We start from the raw sequence: 15,599 nt of genomic DNA, 5'->3' as shown, positions 1-15,599 counted from the left end.
TAGGATTTCAAAGCATCCCAAAAACTAGTTTAGGAAAAGATTAAAACCCCTGTTAGTGTTATTTGTATAACTGTTGCAATATTGGTGATCAATATTTACAAGAATCCTAACAATAGAGAAGTTCAAATGTGAATTACTGAGGTTGGAGGGTCAAAAATTAGTGAGGAAGAGATGGGTAGAGATTTGAATAGACTAGAACCATCAAAGATTGAAAATTTAACAGACAAAATGACAACCTAGTTTCTGCTAAAAGAGGGGAGATTTCTTCCCTATATGCAACTGATGGTGGGATATGTTGAATATTGTGCACTCCAATTTGTGAATGGGTGGAATGAGTGCAAGGTCACTATAAATGGAATTAATTTTGAAGTAAACAAGGAAGTAATAGTGATGACTACTAGGTTGTCCATGAAAAGGAAAAAATGAAGGCCACAAAAATGGCAGACGAGGCTAGTATGATTAATTTTTTCAAAGAAAATGAAGAACCAATGCGTTATAGGGCAGGCTTCAAAAGGGATAAGCTACCAGCTTCATTGGATGATGTCTGCCTAGTGCTTATGAAATACCTTATGCTTGAAGGTAGGTTTGGAGTTTACTACTACTATCATTTTCCACTGCTTAATCATTTTAGAAAAAGGGATTTCATTTCTATTCCATTTTTTTTCTCTAAAGGATATGGTTAATGATAGAGAAAAAAGGACTAAGGGTCTAAATTTTGTCATTATCCACTAAGGCCTGATCTTTAGACTCTATCAGTTCCATCTTGCCCTTTGTCCCCCTAGGGTTATAATGGTTGACAACTAGTGCCACCATTAAAATTTCCCTCAAGTACCAGCATAGGTACCAAAATCAACAGGTGGAGATGAAAAGAAAAGGGAAAAATCAAAGTCAGCTTTTGAAAAAAAGGGTGGTAAAAAAATTACATTTGAAAAACTAGTGGAGGTGGAAATTCAAGAATCAAAAAATGAGGGAGGAGGAAAGGGTAGGAGAAGGTTGGGAAGGCTTGCTAAATCCTAGTCTAGTTATAAGAAAAAGTAAAAAAGATATAGGGTGGAAGAGGAGGAAGAGGAGAGTTCTAAGAGCAAGGAAAGGGAGTTGGAGGAGGAGAATTTCTCTAACTCCAAGAGAGAAAAAGAGGAAGGGAAAAAAGGAAAAAGTGAAAACTTGGTGGATAATACCTAGGTGTCTACTGGTAATACCTAGGCATCAGCTAGCAAAGAGTTTACCACTGAGACTCATGTGTCGTCTAGCTTCACCCTCTAACCCATTACTTTTTGTGAAGACAGTAACAAAGTGGACACTTCCCCCATCACAATTTCCTCACTGGTAAAGGAAAAATATCATGTTTTGACTAACCCTCAAGTTTTGCAAGATGAAAATCAATTGACAAAGACCGATGAGGGAACTAGAAAGGTTGATAAATGACGTAAGGAAAAAGAGAAGGAATGAAATGAAAAGATGGTATAGCTAGAAAAAATAGTCAAAACCTTGGAGGAGGGATTCTACACATTCTTTAAATTTGCACTGAAAGTCCTTCATGCAACTACTTCCACCCTTCAGTTGCTGGCACAAGAGAAGGATGAATCAGGGATGGACATGGAAGAAAATAAGCTCCTTTATAAGTTTCTTGCTGATGACTGGGCTCAGGTTCTTCTAGCCGGAAAAGGAGAAGAAAAATATGAGAAATAATATGTCTATTTATGAGGGATTTAATGATCCTAGTTTTTGTTTTCTAGTACTACGTAGTTTTTTGGTTCATAGCTATTACTAAGACTTGGGTTGGCCTGTTTGAGCAAAAAAAAATTTATTTGGAACTTTATAGTTTGTTTAGTACTATAGTTTTTTTGTTTCTGTTAATGGTTGTGTGCTATATGGGTTGGGTTGGCTTACTTTTACCTATTGTGTTTATCCAAAACATTAGCTGGTTGGATTGTTATAGACATTTGCTAGACTTTACTAGTGTTTTTTGGTTAGTATAGTTTATTGGGCCGTGTTGCCTCCTGTTACTTTTGTAGGTGTTTGTTGGTAGTGTGTTGGTTACCAACTTTGTTTTTGTATGGGCTAACCCCTTTGTTTTGGTTGCTTTATATTTCAAAATCATTCACTTTATAACTAAATGGATAATATTTATTTTATTTAATAATTAATAAATTATTATTATTATTATTATTTTTAAATGAATAAATTTGAAAATTAAATTATATTTTTATAAAATAAAAATAAAGATGCAATTAATATTTTCACATGTCTTTGATCTAGGTAAAAGCATAGATCCGTGTCATCGTTTGTGATACCAAAACCTGTTTTGGTCAAATCTCATTTCTCTATCAAAACTCAATTTTTTTCAAAAACTAAAAATACCCTTTTATAGATCTCAGATTCAATATCATCATTGTATAAATTTTGGAGTGTTTTGATTAGTTATAATATGTTATAATCTCAAAGTATTATAAGTCGATATTTCAACATTTCAGAAGATGCTCTCCCAAAAAAGAAAAATAAATAGTAAATCATATCAAAAAATTTAAAAATTATATTTATCTCTAGAGAAGAGAATCCTCTTCATGAATATGTAATTTTTTTTCAAGAAGGTATAGATTTGATAGGAAATTTTTGACGGGAGAAAAAAACTATTGGATTCTGATAAGGTCGAACTTGAGTACTTATAACAAAGAAAATATAAATAAAAAATAATTATTTCTTCTTTTGTGCACTAGCTATACATGTCATCTATAAGATCTTTTCAAATCAAAACAAAAAAAGATGATTTGCATATACTTGTTTAATGGGAACTACACCTTATATTTTTTATAGTTAAAAAAGGGACTTCAAAATAAAATAAAATGAATAAATTCTTACTCAAAAAAATTATAAAAATTATAGGCATAAAGTTCATCCAATTCTACACATTTCATCAGCTTACATCATCTTCATATTTTAAACACAAATACCATTTTTTTGTCACTAATGTTGAAATGTCACATTCTGATATCACGTTTCTTTATAAAAGGTGACACAGGTTTGTGCTTTTACCCATCTCTCAAATCATGCAAGCATACTATACTTTGTTTTCACATCCATGTAACCTTACTATACTCAGCTTTCTATTTTTAGCATATTTGTTTTCACATGCATGCAACCATACTATACTTAGTTTTCTATTTTTAGCTTATTTGTTTTCACATGCATTTAATTGTACTATACTTAGCTACCTATTTTTAGCATTTTTTTTTCACATGCATGTAATTGTACTATACTTAGCTTTCTATTTTTAGCATATTTGTTATCACATGCATGCAACCATATTATACTTACCTTTCTATTTTTTAGCATATTTATTTTCACATGCTTGCATAAGTTTAGTTACAACATGTTTTCCTCTCTTTTTTTTTCCTTTACTCAATAAATTTTGTGATTAAGTTATTTTAGATGTAAGAAGAATATTCATCTATATTTAGAAAATACTTAATAATCACATAGTTCTAACAACGAATTTAAAGTTGAAACCCTAACTGTTCAATTTATTGTTTTCTTCCAATTTTCAATAATCAAAATTTTATGATATTAGAAAGGGATTTATAAGAATACAATCACAATAATTTTCTACAGTATTTCTATAATTTTTTTCAATAAAGTTTTCTTGACTAATAAGTTTTCCTTTTTCAAAATCTACAACATAATTCTTTATTCAACAATCAATACAATAAATTAATAAGCAATATGCAAATGTCCAGGAAGACACAAAGTAGACAAATATTTCAATAAGATTCTAAAATGGGTTTTCAAACACTACCTCAAAACCACAACTAAAATCTAAGACAATCTATAAATGCATGCAAATCCAAACCCTCCAAAACTCTCAACAATTCTTTTTTATTCAATTCCGAATTTAGCTCCCCAAAACCTGTGTAATTTCAAAATGAGCTCTAGATCTCTGATAAAGAGTTCTCCCCTAAGTTACGGCTTTGATTGTGCAATCACGAGAGGGAACTCACTAATCAATTATTGTTTATTACTTTATTACCTTTACCTTTTCACACACAACTCTTTTAGATATTTAATTACAGAATATATTAATTTACATAATTAGCTCTATATTGAATTAATTTTTGAATTGTGTTTAATAATCTATTTATTAATTTAATTAATAACATTATTTAGAGTTTATTATTAAAATAAAACTCCCATATAATAATCATTGAATTAAATAAATATAACTAGGCCACAATTAAATCTATAATTTTATCTTTAAATTTCATTCTTTTATATTTCATTTTTCTCGAGTTTATTAATTAGTGCAAGCACTAATTAAATTATAGTTTATTATTTAAATTAATAGTAATAATCAAAGTTCATTGTTTAAATGAAACTCTAATTTAATTATTAAAAAAATTTATAATAAAGCAATATTAAATCTTTAATATTTTAATATTTTAATTCTCTTTTTGTTCAACTTCTTAAATTAAACTTTTAAATTGAAGTAAATATTTAGTTAATTTATAATTAATTAAATATTCTCATGCTTTAAAATGTTCTTTCTAATCGAATAATATTTAATTATATGATTAACCCAAATGTTATAAATAAATCATTTACCAAATAAATTACATAGCGAAATCCACATAAAAGCAACATTACCAAAACATACCAAAACTCAAAATCAAATAACACAAACAAAGATAAACTCACAGGTTTTCAAAAGGGTGGAAAGTCAGTTATGAGTCCTCCTTGTAAGACAAGTATTTAGGTTATGGTTGGGATAGGACCTGAACATTATATCCCCATTCTTATTATTGAGTTATTGTGATAGGGAACACTCATCCTGAAAATTTAGGGAAGTTGATGCCTAGTACCTACATTCAACATAAAAGATGAGCGCATTCATGTATATAAATATATCTATACTAAACAAGCAATGGCAAGGAGTGGTACATTATGTAGATCTTGACTAGCAAGTGACTATGACTCCCTCTGTTAACCACATCAAACATGATAAATAGACAAATAAAACAGACACATGCATCATACACATGCAAGTATGGGGTTGCTACCATAAAAATTATAAGTTAAACATCAAATGCTCAGATAAAATAATGCATCATTACGAATATGAAGTAATTATCATTAAAGCATCATTTGACACTATTATGAAAGGAATCACATTTATTAACTACAAATCATTAAAGTATCATTAATGCACTAGTAACCATAATCATCAATCAACATGTGAAATATAATCAACTAAGTAATTATCATTGATATATCTCTTGTCCAAGTTATGAAATAATATCCTTGAAACTAATAGATCCATGAAATAGGCATAAACATAGTTTGGTAAATATAATGGCAAAGAAAACTATAGGTGGGTAGTACAAGGAGTCACTAGCACTTCCATCCATATAACCTAATCAAGTTCATTCACAACTGGGTATGTGCAGGATTATGGTAAACCAAACTATGCTCTTAAGTGGCAATAAAAATTCAGTGAATTAGGGTTATGTCAACTTGACATACAATTTTCTACTTGTCGTAAAATTTCTATCAAAAAGTTGAGAGAAAAGAATCTCTAGGAAACTTAATTTAGTTTCTAAACTACTAGACTTTATCTGAAACAAAATAAAAATTCATTGGTCAAAATTTTGAATATTAATGCAATAGTACAAGAATTTTAGGACAAAAATAAGAAGTAGACATACGTCTAACCACCTTAGTCAAAATAAAATGATAATATTTTGAAATAATATTCTAGATAGAATAAGTAGACTCATGCCTAGATATAACACATATTTTTTGGGTTTTCCTATTCTAAATAAGTTATTAATTACTAATTTTCTACTTTAGTATTTTTGTTCTGAAAAAACTCTCTTGACTAACCACCTTAACTAATTCAAAACTCTACAAAATTTAAATTTTCTTTTACTTTTTCCTTATAGTAGAATAATCATATAATGTGGTTCATCATTTGGATTCAAATTTATATTGTACCATTTGAAAGTTATAGTATTTTTTCATGTAGTTTGTCAATCAACACTTTATACTTAACTCCATTAGAAAAAAAAAGTAATAAGTAATTAATGAACTCATAGTTTAATGAACCTTATATTTATGGAATGCTAAGAAAATTATTAAGAAATTCTTTTCATTTCTTCAAATTTTGGTGAAAAATAGTTGTTAGCTACATGTTTGAAGTAAAAAACACACAAGAATAGGCGAAAAACACATTTTTAGGACATTTTTAAAAAAAGGTTACAATATAGGGTTGGTATCAAAAGATATAGTAGGTCTTATAAAGGTATTAATTGTTTTCACTTAGTATTAGGATGGGTGTGAAAAATTTTGGAATAGATTTTGAAATGCTTTGAGGCATTTTAGAACTACATATTTTTTAGATTGCCACTTTTTGGCCCACCATGATCCTGCACATACCCAACTAGTAAAATATAGTACAGTTCAATCATCAAGGAAAAAAATATAGGATGAAGAACAATTTGATCCACCCATCTACCATTCTATTAATAGTCCAAAACCTAATAACCAATCCAAAGAATACATCTATCCTTGAAAGGTTCCAAACTTGCCATTGAATATATAAGTTCCTAAAAAATCCACTTTGTCACCTTAAAAATTTAACCTACTTTCATTGCCCACTATCCATATAGATCTAGATTTAATCATTTCTTTTCCTCGTTGGATACTATTCTAGATACTAGACCCATAAAATAGATTTATCAAAATTTGGAATTCCATAATGTTCATGTTGTTAACGAGATATTTACTCTTAAGAGTATGTAATCTAAGTTATCTTATGTGATTATAGTTATCCTTTTCTTACCATGCAATATATTTACATTATGGGAATTATTCAGCTAGGTAGTCATCAAGGGGAAGATGATATTATGTGAAAAACATCTACCTAGAATTCTTTATTTAAGAAATCATCCAATTGCAAGGTAATTATAAAATGCACTATGTGTCATTTTTGTCTCAAAAATTAGGTTTGATTGATTTGATTTTTTGTTAAATGTTCATGTTCATCTATTCATCTAAAAGTATCAAATTTAAACAAATTATGATGGCTTCTTACTTAGGTATTAAATGATTTATAATTGATGTATATTTCCCAATGAAAAATAATTTGACATTGATATAAAATTTCTCTTGTGCTAGCTCAATATAATTTCTCACTGAACTCAAACATTGATATTGTTGAGAAATGATGTGCGACTACTATGGACTTCCATTTTAGATTGTGTATTCTAATAGTTTTCCCAATGCTATTCTACATTGATGAAAATTTGTCATATAATAGCTTTATTTCCTCATTTATTGATCTAATGAAATAAAATTTACATGTTTTCCTTTTAGAAGATGAAAATAGAATGATAGAAATGAATAGTTTCAGACACACAAGAAAATATAAAATTGTACTATAAGAAGTGACAAAATATATTCTATAAATAAATTAATCTTAAAACACTTTTCAACTTGATGTTGTGCCTCTATATGTCAATTAAAACCAACAAGATTTTAATTTATGATCTCCATGTCACCAAAAATATTTTTGGGGCTATACTAGCACCTCTATTGTATTCCTTATATTTAGCATTTCTCTACAATTGATCCAGCTACCTCCTAACCTCTCCCACTCTTAGTTGGGATGCATATGCAAATTCAAATCCAACTCCTAAACAAGAAAGATTCTCATTGAAATAGCCCAAAAGGAATATTTACACATACATTGGATCATTAAATTGATGTCCAATACTCAATGTGACATTTCCAATAAAAAAATTAGGGTGTTGAATACCATCACTTCCATTCTGTATTATTGGTCCTCTTCTCGATTGCACTTAATTCTAGGAAACTACACTTGATATGTGCTCCTTGTAGCTTGTCCTTTTGCATTGTAACAAATAGAACTAAGAGAAAGTAACTCAAAAAAACCTAAAGTTTAACAAATAATAATTTGAATACATTGAATATGAGTTTGTCATATTTGTAATTATTTACAAATACTTAATAAAATAGATGAAAAATTTAGTGTCCTTAATTCTACATCTCTAGGAATTGGATGATTTATCAAATATGTGAAAGGTAAAATAAATATCAAATGACAAATATGTCCATGCAAACAATAGTTGACTTTCAATAATTTAATATTGAAAATTCAAACTATTTTATATGAAACTTTACTTTCAAGATAAAAATTCAAACCTTCATAATGTTGGTATAATGTGTCAAAGATATAAAATATGATTGTTGATTTATGACTGATTTTTATGGAGTATGATACTATCATTCAATAATGGTTTTATGAAACTCTTCAGCTAAAATCCATAAAGTATGAAAGTAGAGATTGATATAAATTATTGGATAAATGAAAAAAGAAATAAAGATGGAAATACAAATATGGAATCCCTAGATTTTATTTATATTTCACACAACCAATGTAATCATAATCTAGGAAAAATCAATAAATCCTCATAAATTATTCATATTGGGTTTGCAAGTAGTTTAAAGAAAAGATATAAATCTAGAGATTAGTGTATACAATATCAATATTTCATGCCTGTTGTACTACATTTCAACCAATGAGGTGTGTGCTAGAAGTAGGAATGACTTGAAAACAAAATTGGATAAAATAAATTCTACAATGCAAATGAAAGTTGATTTATGACCTATTCTTATGGACTATGTACTATCATTCAATAATGGTTTTATGAAACTCTTACACTAAAATCAACAAAATATGAAAGTAGAGCTCGATATAAATTATTGGCTAAGTGATAAAAGAAATAAACATGGAAACACAAATATAGAATCCCTAGATTTTATTTATATTTCACATAGCCAATGTAATCACAATATTAAAAAAGTTGTTAAATCCTCAAAAATTATTCACATTTGGTTCATGAGTAGTCTAGAGAAAAGATATAAATCTAGAGATTAGTGTATACAATGTCAATATTTCATGCTTGTTGTACTATATTTCAGCCAATGAGGTGAGTGCCAGAAGTATGAATGACTTGAAACCAAATATGGATAAAACAAATTCTACAATGCAAATGAGAAAAAAGAAGATACATATTGAGTAATAATAATGACATGAATAAAAGGGGAGAGATTATAAGTTAAATGCATAGTCAAATGATAGTTTTTAACACTATATAGTAAAAAAAAAAAAGTTCTTATTTTAGAAGAAAAATGAAAAACTTAGAATAACAAGGATTTTGTAAAATCTAGAAGGATGCACATAATGTATTTAATATTGATATAGTCTTGTCTTCCCTCCAAGACAATGTTTGAACCTTTCTTTTGCCTTATTTTATAATAATTTTTAGGTACAACCAACTTTTTAGGCAAGTTGATGTAGTGATCTATTTTCCTAATAACCTATTCCATTGAATACTCTTTTTGTTTTTAATTTCATTATCCATTGAATGCCTTGGTTTAACTAGGGACACATTCAATCTTCCAAGTTGGCTTCATCCTTTCGTAGGAGTACTTGTATCATCATTCTCTGTTAAAATCTGATTGAAAAGATCATTATTGCAAAGAAGGAGATTGTTGATAAAGAATGTTTTCAATCGTTGTTTTTTCACTGATGTCAAACTTGCTATTTTCTAGAATGACAATTGCTTATAAGATCCAAGTACTACCACTTAGTTGATTGATGAAGAGGATTTAATCAATAAGATGTAACAAAAGCACCTAAGGGAGAGGTTGAGTTATGGTTTTGTAATGAAGTACAAGGATCAGTTAAGAAAATGATAAAATGATGTATTGATAATATACTTGAAGATACAAAGGCTGGCTACACTTGAAACTCTGGAAGAATAAGTTGTAACAAAGTTGTCTACAAAGCTTGACTAATTTCATTAGTGGGTGCCAAGCAAGCTACTTCATGCCAAGAAAATTATCAGTAATTGCCAAGAAAATGCAAAATGTAGTGTGTGTCGAGTGAAACAAAAGGTGTTGAGCAAGTTTAGGTGCTGAGCGAGTAATAGGTGTTGAGCATCAATAAAACTTATTTGATATCAAGTGAATCCATAGTAGGTACCAAGCATTAATAAAATACAATAGGTGTTAAGTAACATAGTGTGTGTTGAGCATCAGAATTTCAATAATGCTGAGCTACTGCATTATTTGAAAAGTCAAAGATTCACCAAATCTGAGTCAACAAGTTTGTTACCTTGAAGTTTGTGAACCAGATGGAAGATAAGAATGATGAGCTAGTGGCACATAATTTTAGATAAACCATTTTTGGGAAAATACATGTGGATTCTTCATGATGTTTCTAGAAGAAACAAGATAAGGGGTAGGTACATTGTATATTACCTAATCCATTCAAACCAAAATTAAGACTGGAAAGATTAGAGTGGGATAATTATTCTAGACTTCTATTTAAGGAGTTATAAGTCAAGAAATAAGAGTTGTTGAGTGGTTGGTTGTGGTATCAAGAAGAAGGAATCAAGAGGGAGGAACAGAGTACAAAGACTCTACTTCAATAGGTAACCATAGAGATAATTGTATTGGCACAATGAGAATGGAGACTCAAGGAGACAAAGCTTGAAAGAAGAACAAGGGTATGTGCAAGATCATGGTCAACCAAACTATGCCCTTAAGTGGCAATAAAAAATCAAAAAATTAGGGTTATGTCAACTTAGCGTGCAATTATCTACTTGTTATTAACTTTATATCAAAAAGTTGAGAGAAAATAATCTCTAGAAATTTGAATCTAGTTTCTAAACTAGTAGGACCTATCTTAAAAAAATAAAAAATGATTGGAAAAAAATTTGAATTTTAATGCAATATTAAAAAAATTTAAGAACAAAAATAAGAAGTAGACGTATATTTGACCACCTTAATCAAAATCAAATGATAATTTTTTAATAATATTTTAGATATAAGTAGTAGACTCATACCTGGATGTGACACATATTTTTGGGTATTTTTATTCTAGATAAATAATAAATAATTAATTTTTGACTTTAGTATTTTTGGAATAAAAAACTCTCATGTTTGACCACCTTAACTAATTCAAAACTCTGTAAAATTCAAAATTTCAATTTTTTTCCTTATAGTAGAAGAAACATAGAATGTGATGCATCTTTTTGATTTATAAAATGTTTTACCATTTTAATGTTATAGGTTTTTTTTCAAGTAGTGTGTCAGTTAGCACTTTATAGGTAACTCCATTGGTAAATAAGTAATAATTACTTACTAGACTCATAATTTGACAAACCTTAGATTTATGGAAAGATAAGCACATTCTTAAGAAACTCTTTTCATTTCATCAAATTTTGGTGAGAAAAAAGTCACCAACTACATGTTTGAAGTAAAAATCACATAAACATAGGCAAAAAACACATTTTTAGGATGATTTTAAAGTTGACCATACATGTTTAGTATCAAAAAATATAGTAGACATTATAAAGATATTAATTGTTTTCATTTAGTATTAGGTTGGGTGGAGAAAAAGTTGGAATACATTTTGAAATGGTTTGAGATATTTCAGAACTATAGATTTTTTAGATCACCACTTTTTGACACACCATGATCGTGTACATACCCACAAGTTGTCAGAGTTGCAGAGACTGAAAGCCAAGAAAATTTGTGATTTGAATTGACATCTAAGATCTGCAAGTTATGTTGTGAGTTGTATTAGATCAAAAGCTCTCATTGTTACTCTCTAGCAATTACATTAGTTAGGGTAAAATCTTATGGACTTAGGTTGATTTAACAACCATTTTGTAAATCCTTTAATAGGGTAACAATCCAAGTGAATGTTCTAAGGTCCTTTAATTACGCCCACTTCTAACAAGATTGTTGAGATCCTTTAACCAAGTCGCATTTAACAGTGTGTTGTAGCCTTTAATAGTGCAGGCCTTTCATAGGACATCACTTTAGAAGAGTAAAAATTGAGTAGCATGTTACTGGTGGTTTCTCCCAAATTGGATTTCCACATAAATCATTGTATTATGTGTTGATTTTTATGTGTTTCTCTTGCATTTTGATTTATCACTAACTAGCTAAGAAGAATGTTTACCTTGTATGCATGATTAGTTTAAAGGGCTCACTATACTTAGTGAAAAAGTTTTATTAGGATATTTGGACCTTGAATAAGTAATACACCCATGCTCTTAGTTATCTAAAGAATTTCTAACAATTGGTATTAGAGCCAACTTCTGATTTGGTTTAAAGTTACTAGAAGTAGGAAAGATCAAGATGTCAAAGAGAGAAGTTCCCAAGATCAACAGAGATAACTTCACTACATGGTAAATTTTAATGAAGCTGCACCTTAGATCAATAGGTGATCATACAAGAACCTCAATTGAAGTGGAACATGTTGATCCAGCTGGTGTCCCTACTATGGAAGATATGAACAAAAAAAAGGAGCATAATTAGGCAATGTTGGAGATTGCCTCCGCCCTAAATTATGATGAATTTGATGACATTGGGGGATGTGACTCTACATTGAAGATGTGGAAAGCCTTGATAGATAGTTATGGAGGAGATCAAAATGTCCAAAGAGAAAAAAGAGAAAGCCTTAGAGGAAAGTTTAATGACATGAGAATGGAGGAAGGTGAGAACATTGCTCAATATGCCTCTAGAATAAAGGAAGTAGTAAGTACAATAAGAAGTTTGGGTGGTCATTTAGATGATGAAATTGTTAATAGAAAATTCTTAAGAACTTTAACCCCCATCTATGCTATTAGAGTATCAACCATCCAAGAGTTAAGATGTGTACCTGGAAACAAGCTAACTCTTGATGGTATAGTGGGAAGACTTACTGCATTGGAGTTATCCAACTTTGATAACTATAGACCTGAGAATCTTGAATCTTCTTTCAAAGCCAAGCTATTGTTAAAAAGAACTAAGGAGGTGAAATCAAAGAAGAAGAAGAGAAAGGTAAAATATGCATCCAATGATAGTAGCACATATGAAAAAGATGTGGAACAATTGGAAGCATTACTAGCTAGAAGATTTTAGAGAGGCAAAGGAAAATTCAAAGGTAAGCTACCTATCATTTGTTTTGATTGCAATGAAGTAGGACATATTGCTACAAGATGCACATAGAAAAAGAACTATAGAGAAGGAAACAAGCACAAGAACAAATGAGAAGATGATAAAAGAGATTACAAAGATAAAGGTAAAAAGTGCTACGTTGTTGAAAAAGAGGATTCTAATGAAAATGATGATGAGGTAGTCTATAAAGCTATGAACGATGAGTCAAATGAATATGAGGCAACAACACTAGTAACCTATGTAAACAAGAATGATAGGTGGATAATGGACAGTGAGTGCTCACATTACATGATAGGAGACAAAAGTAAGTTTGTTACCTTTACTCTATATGATGGAAATAGTGTTAGATTTGGAAATGATGCTCCATGTCTAATCAAAGGAAAAGGTTCTATTAAGATTATAGAGGAAATTTCATGTGATAATGCATATTATGTTGAATGATTGAACTACAATCTACTGACTATGTCATAGTTAGGCAATGTAGGATGCAAAGTACAATTTGGAAATAAGACTACAAAAATCTATGACATAGATGGAAATTTGATAGGAAAAGGAAACAAGACTAGGACTATTCTATTTTACCTAGATATGGAAGATGCAACCTATCTTGTTAGATTTAATGATGTGTGGCAATGGCATAAAAAGCTATGTATCATTTGTTTTGATTGCAATGAAGTAGGACATATTGCTACAAGATGCACATAGAAAAAGAACTATAGAGAAGGAAACAAGCACAAGAACAAATGAGAAGATGATAAAAGAGATTACAAAGATAAAGGTAAAAAGTGCTACATTGTTGAAAAAGAGGATTGTAATGAAAATGATGATGAGGTAGTCTATAAAGCTATGAAGGATGAGTCAAATGAATATGAGGCAACAACACTAGTAACCCGTGTAAACAAGAATGATAGGTGGATAATGGACAGTGAGTGCTCACATTACATGATAGGAGACAAAAGTAAGTTTGTTACCTTTACTCTATATGATGGAAATAGTGTTAGATTTGGAAATGATGCTCCATGTCTAATCAAAGGAAAAGGTTCTATTAAGCTTATAGAGGAAATTTCATGTGATAATGCATATTATGTTGAACGATTGAACTACAATCTACTGACTATGTCATAGTTAGGCAATGTAGGATGCAAAGTACAATTTGGAAATAAGACTACAAAAATCTATGACATAGATGGAAATTTGATAGGAAAATGAAACAAGACTAGGAGTAATATGTTTTACCTAGATATGGAAGATGCAACCTATCTTGTTAGATTTAATGATGTGTGGCAATGGCATAAAAAGCTATGTCATGTTAATTTTGATAATCTAATAAGCATCAAAAAAATGAAGAAGGTTAGAGGATTGCCTAAACTGAAGAAGCCTGACAATACAATGTGCAACTAGTGTTAGCTAGGAAAGATAACCAAGTCAAGTTTCAAACGCAAGACCTATACCTCTAAGAAGTATTAGAGTTATTCCATACAGATTTATGTGGGCCAATAGAAGTGCAAAGCTACAAAGGAGATAGATATATAATGGTGTTTTTCGATGACTACTCTAGGATGATGACTGTCATTTTCTTAAAGCAAAAATATGATGCATTTCAAATGTTTAAGTGGTATTTGGCCAAGGTTGAGAAGGAAACAGGAAAGAGTCTGAAGTGCCTAAGATCAGACAGAGGAGGAGAGTTCACATCAAAAGAATTTCAGAAATTTTGCAATGACAAAGAAATTAAAAGACAAACATTAGCACCTAGAACTCCCCCACAGAATGACATTGTAGAAGGAATGAATAGATCAATGATCAATTGTGCCAAAACATTAATGATGGAGAAGAATGTTGCTCTAAAGTACTAGATAGAAGCTGTAAGTATAGCTGTCTACATCTTAAATCAAGTACAAATCAGGAAATGTACAAATACAACACCTTTTGAGCTATGTTATGGTCACTCACCCATTGTAAAATATTTCAAAGTGTTTGGATGTAAATTCTATATTCTTAAAGATTCTAGAAATGGAAAGTTTGATGCAAAGAGTAATGAAGACATATTCCTTAGATACTCCATTAGAAGTAATGCATATAAGTGTTTGAATACTAACACTAACAAAATTGTGGAGAGTGCAAATGTAAATTTTGATAAGCATATAGTAGTTCAAGATGACGAATCCATCAAGAAAATAAAAGAGTATAGATCCTTTGTATACTTCTATGAAGGAATGCTTACTAAAGAAGAAATTGCCAATTAAGTTCAGAATCAACAACAAGTTTTAGAATATGTCGAGTCACAACCAATGAATGCCAAGTTGCATTCAGAAGCTAAGTTACCAAATGAAGATAATGCACATTCTGATTCTAAAATCAATACACATTAAAGAGATGCTAAAATACTAGAAAGAGATATTCATAGTGACTCTGAAGTTGAAAGGCCAAACACAAAAATAATGAAAGAACCAAGGCTATTTAAGTATGTGAGAAGACATCACCCTATAGAAAAAATTATTGGTGACAAGGAAGCTAGACCATTGACAAGAAACAAACTAAGGAATGAATCATGTTTGCTAAGAAAGATTGAA

At 29.9% G+C, this 15,599-nt stretch overlaps 1 pseudogene; it reads left to right on the top strand.

Moving 5' to 3' along the window:
* The first annotated feature begins 437 nt into the window (after window positions 1-437).
* The window catches only part of LOC149547001 (2-succinylbenzoate--CoA ligase, chloroplastic/peroxisomal-like), a 34,749-nt pseudogene continuing 19,587 nt past the window's right edge, over window positions 438-15,599 (top strand).

Source organism: Cupressus sempervirens, chromosome 7, assembly GCF_028749045.1.
Source record: "Cupressus sempervirens isolate cs-2001-9-10 chromosome 7, ASM2874904v1, whole genome shotgun sequence".
NCBI lineage: Eukaryota > Viridiplantae > Streptophyta > Pinopsida > Cupressales > Cupressaceae > Cupressus > Cupressus sempervirens.
Note: the sequence above shows the minus strand (reverse complement) of the source record. Positions and strands in the feature narration are given on the sequence as shown.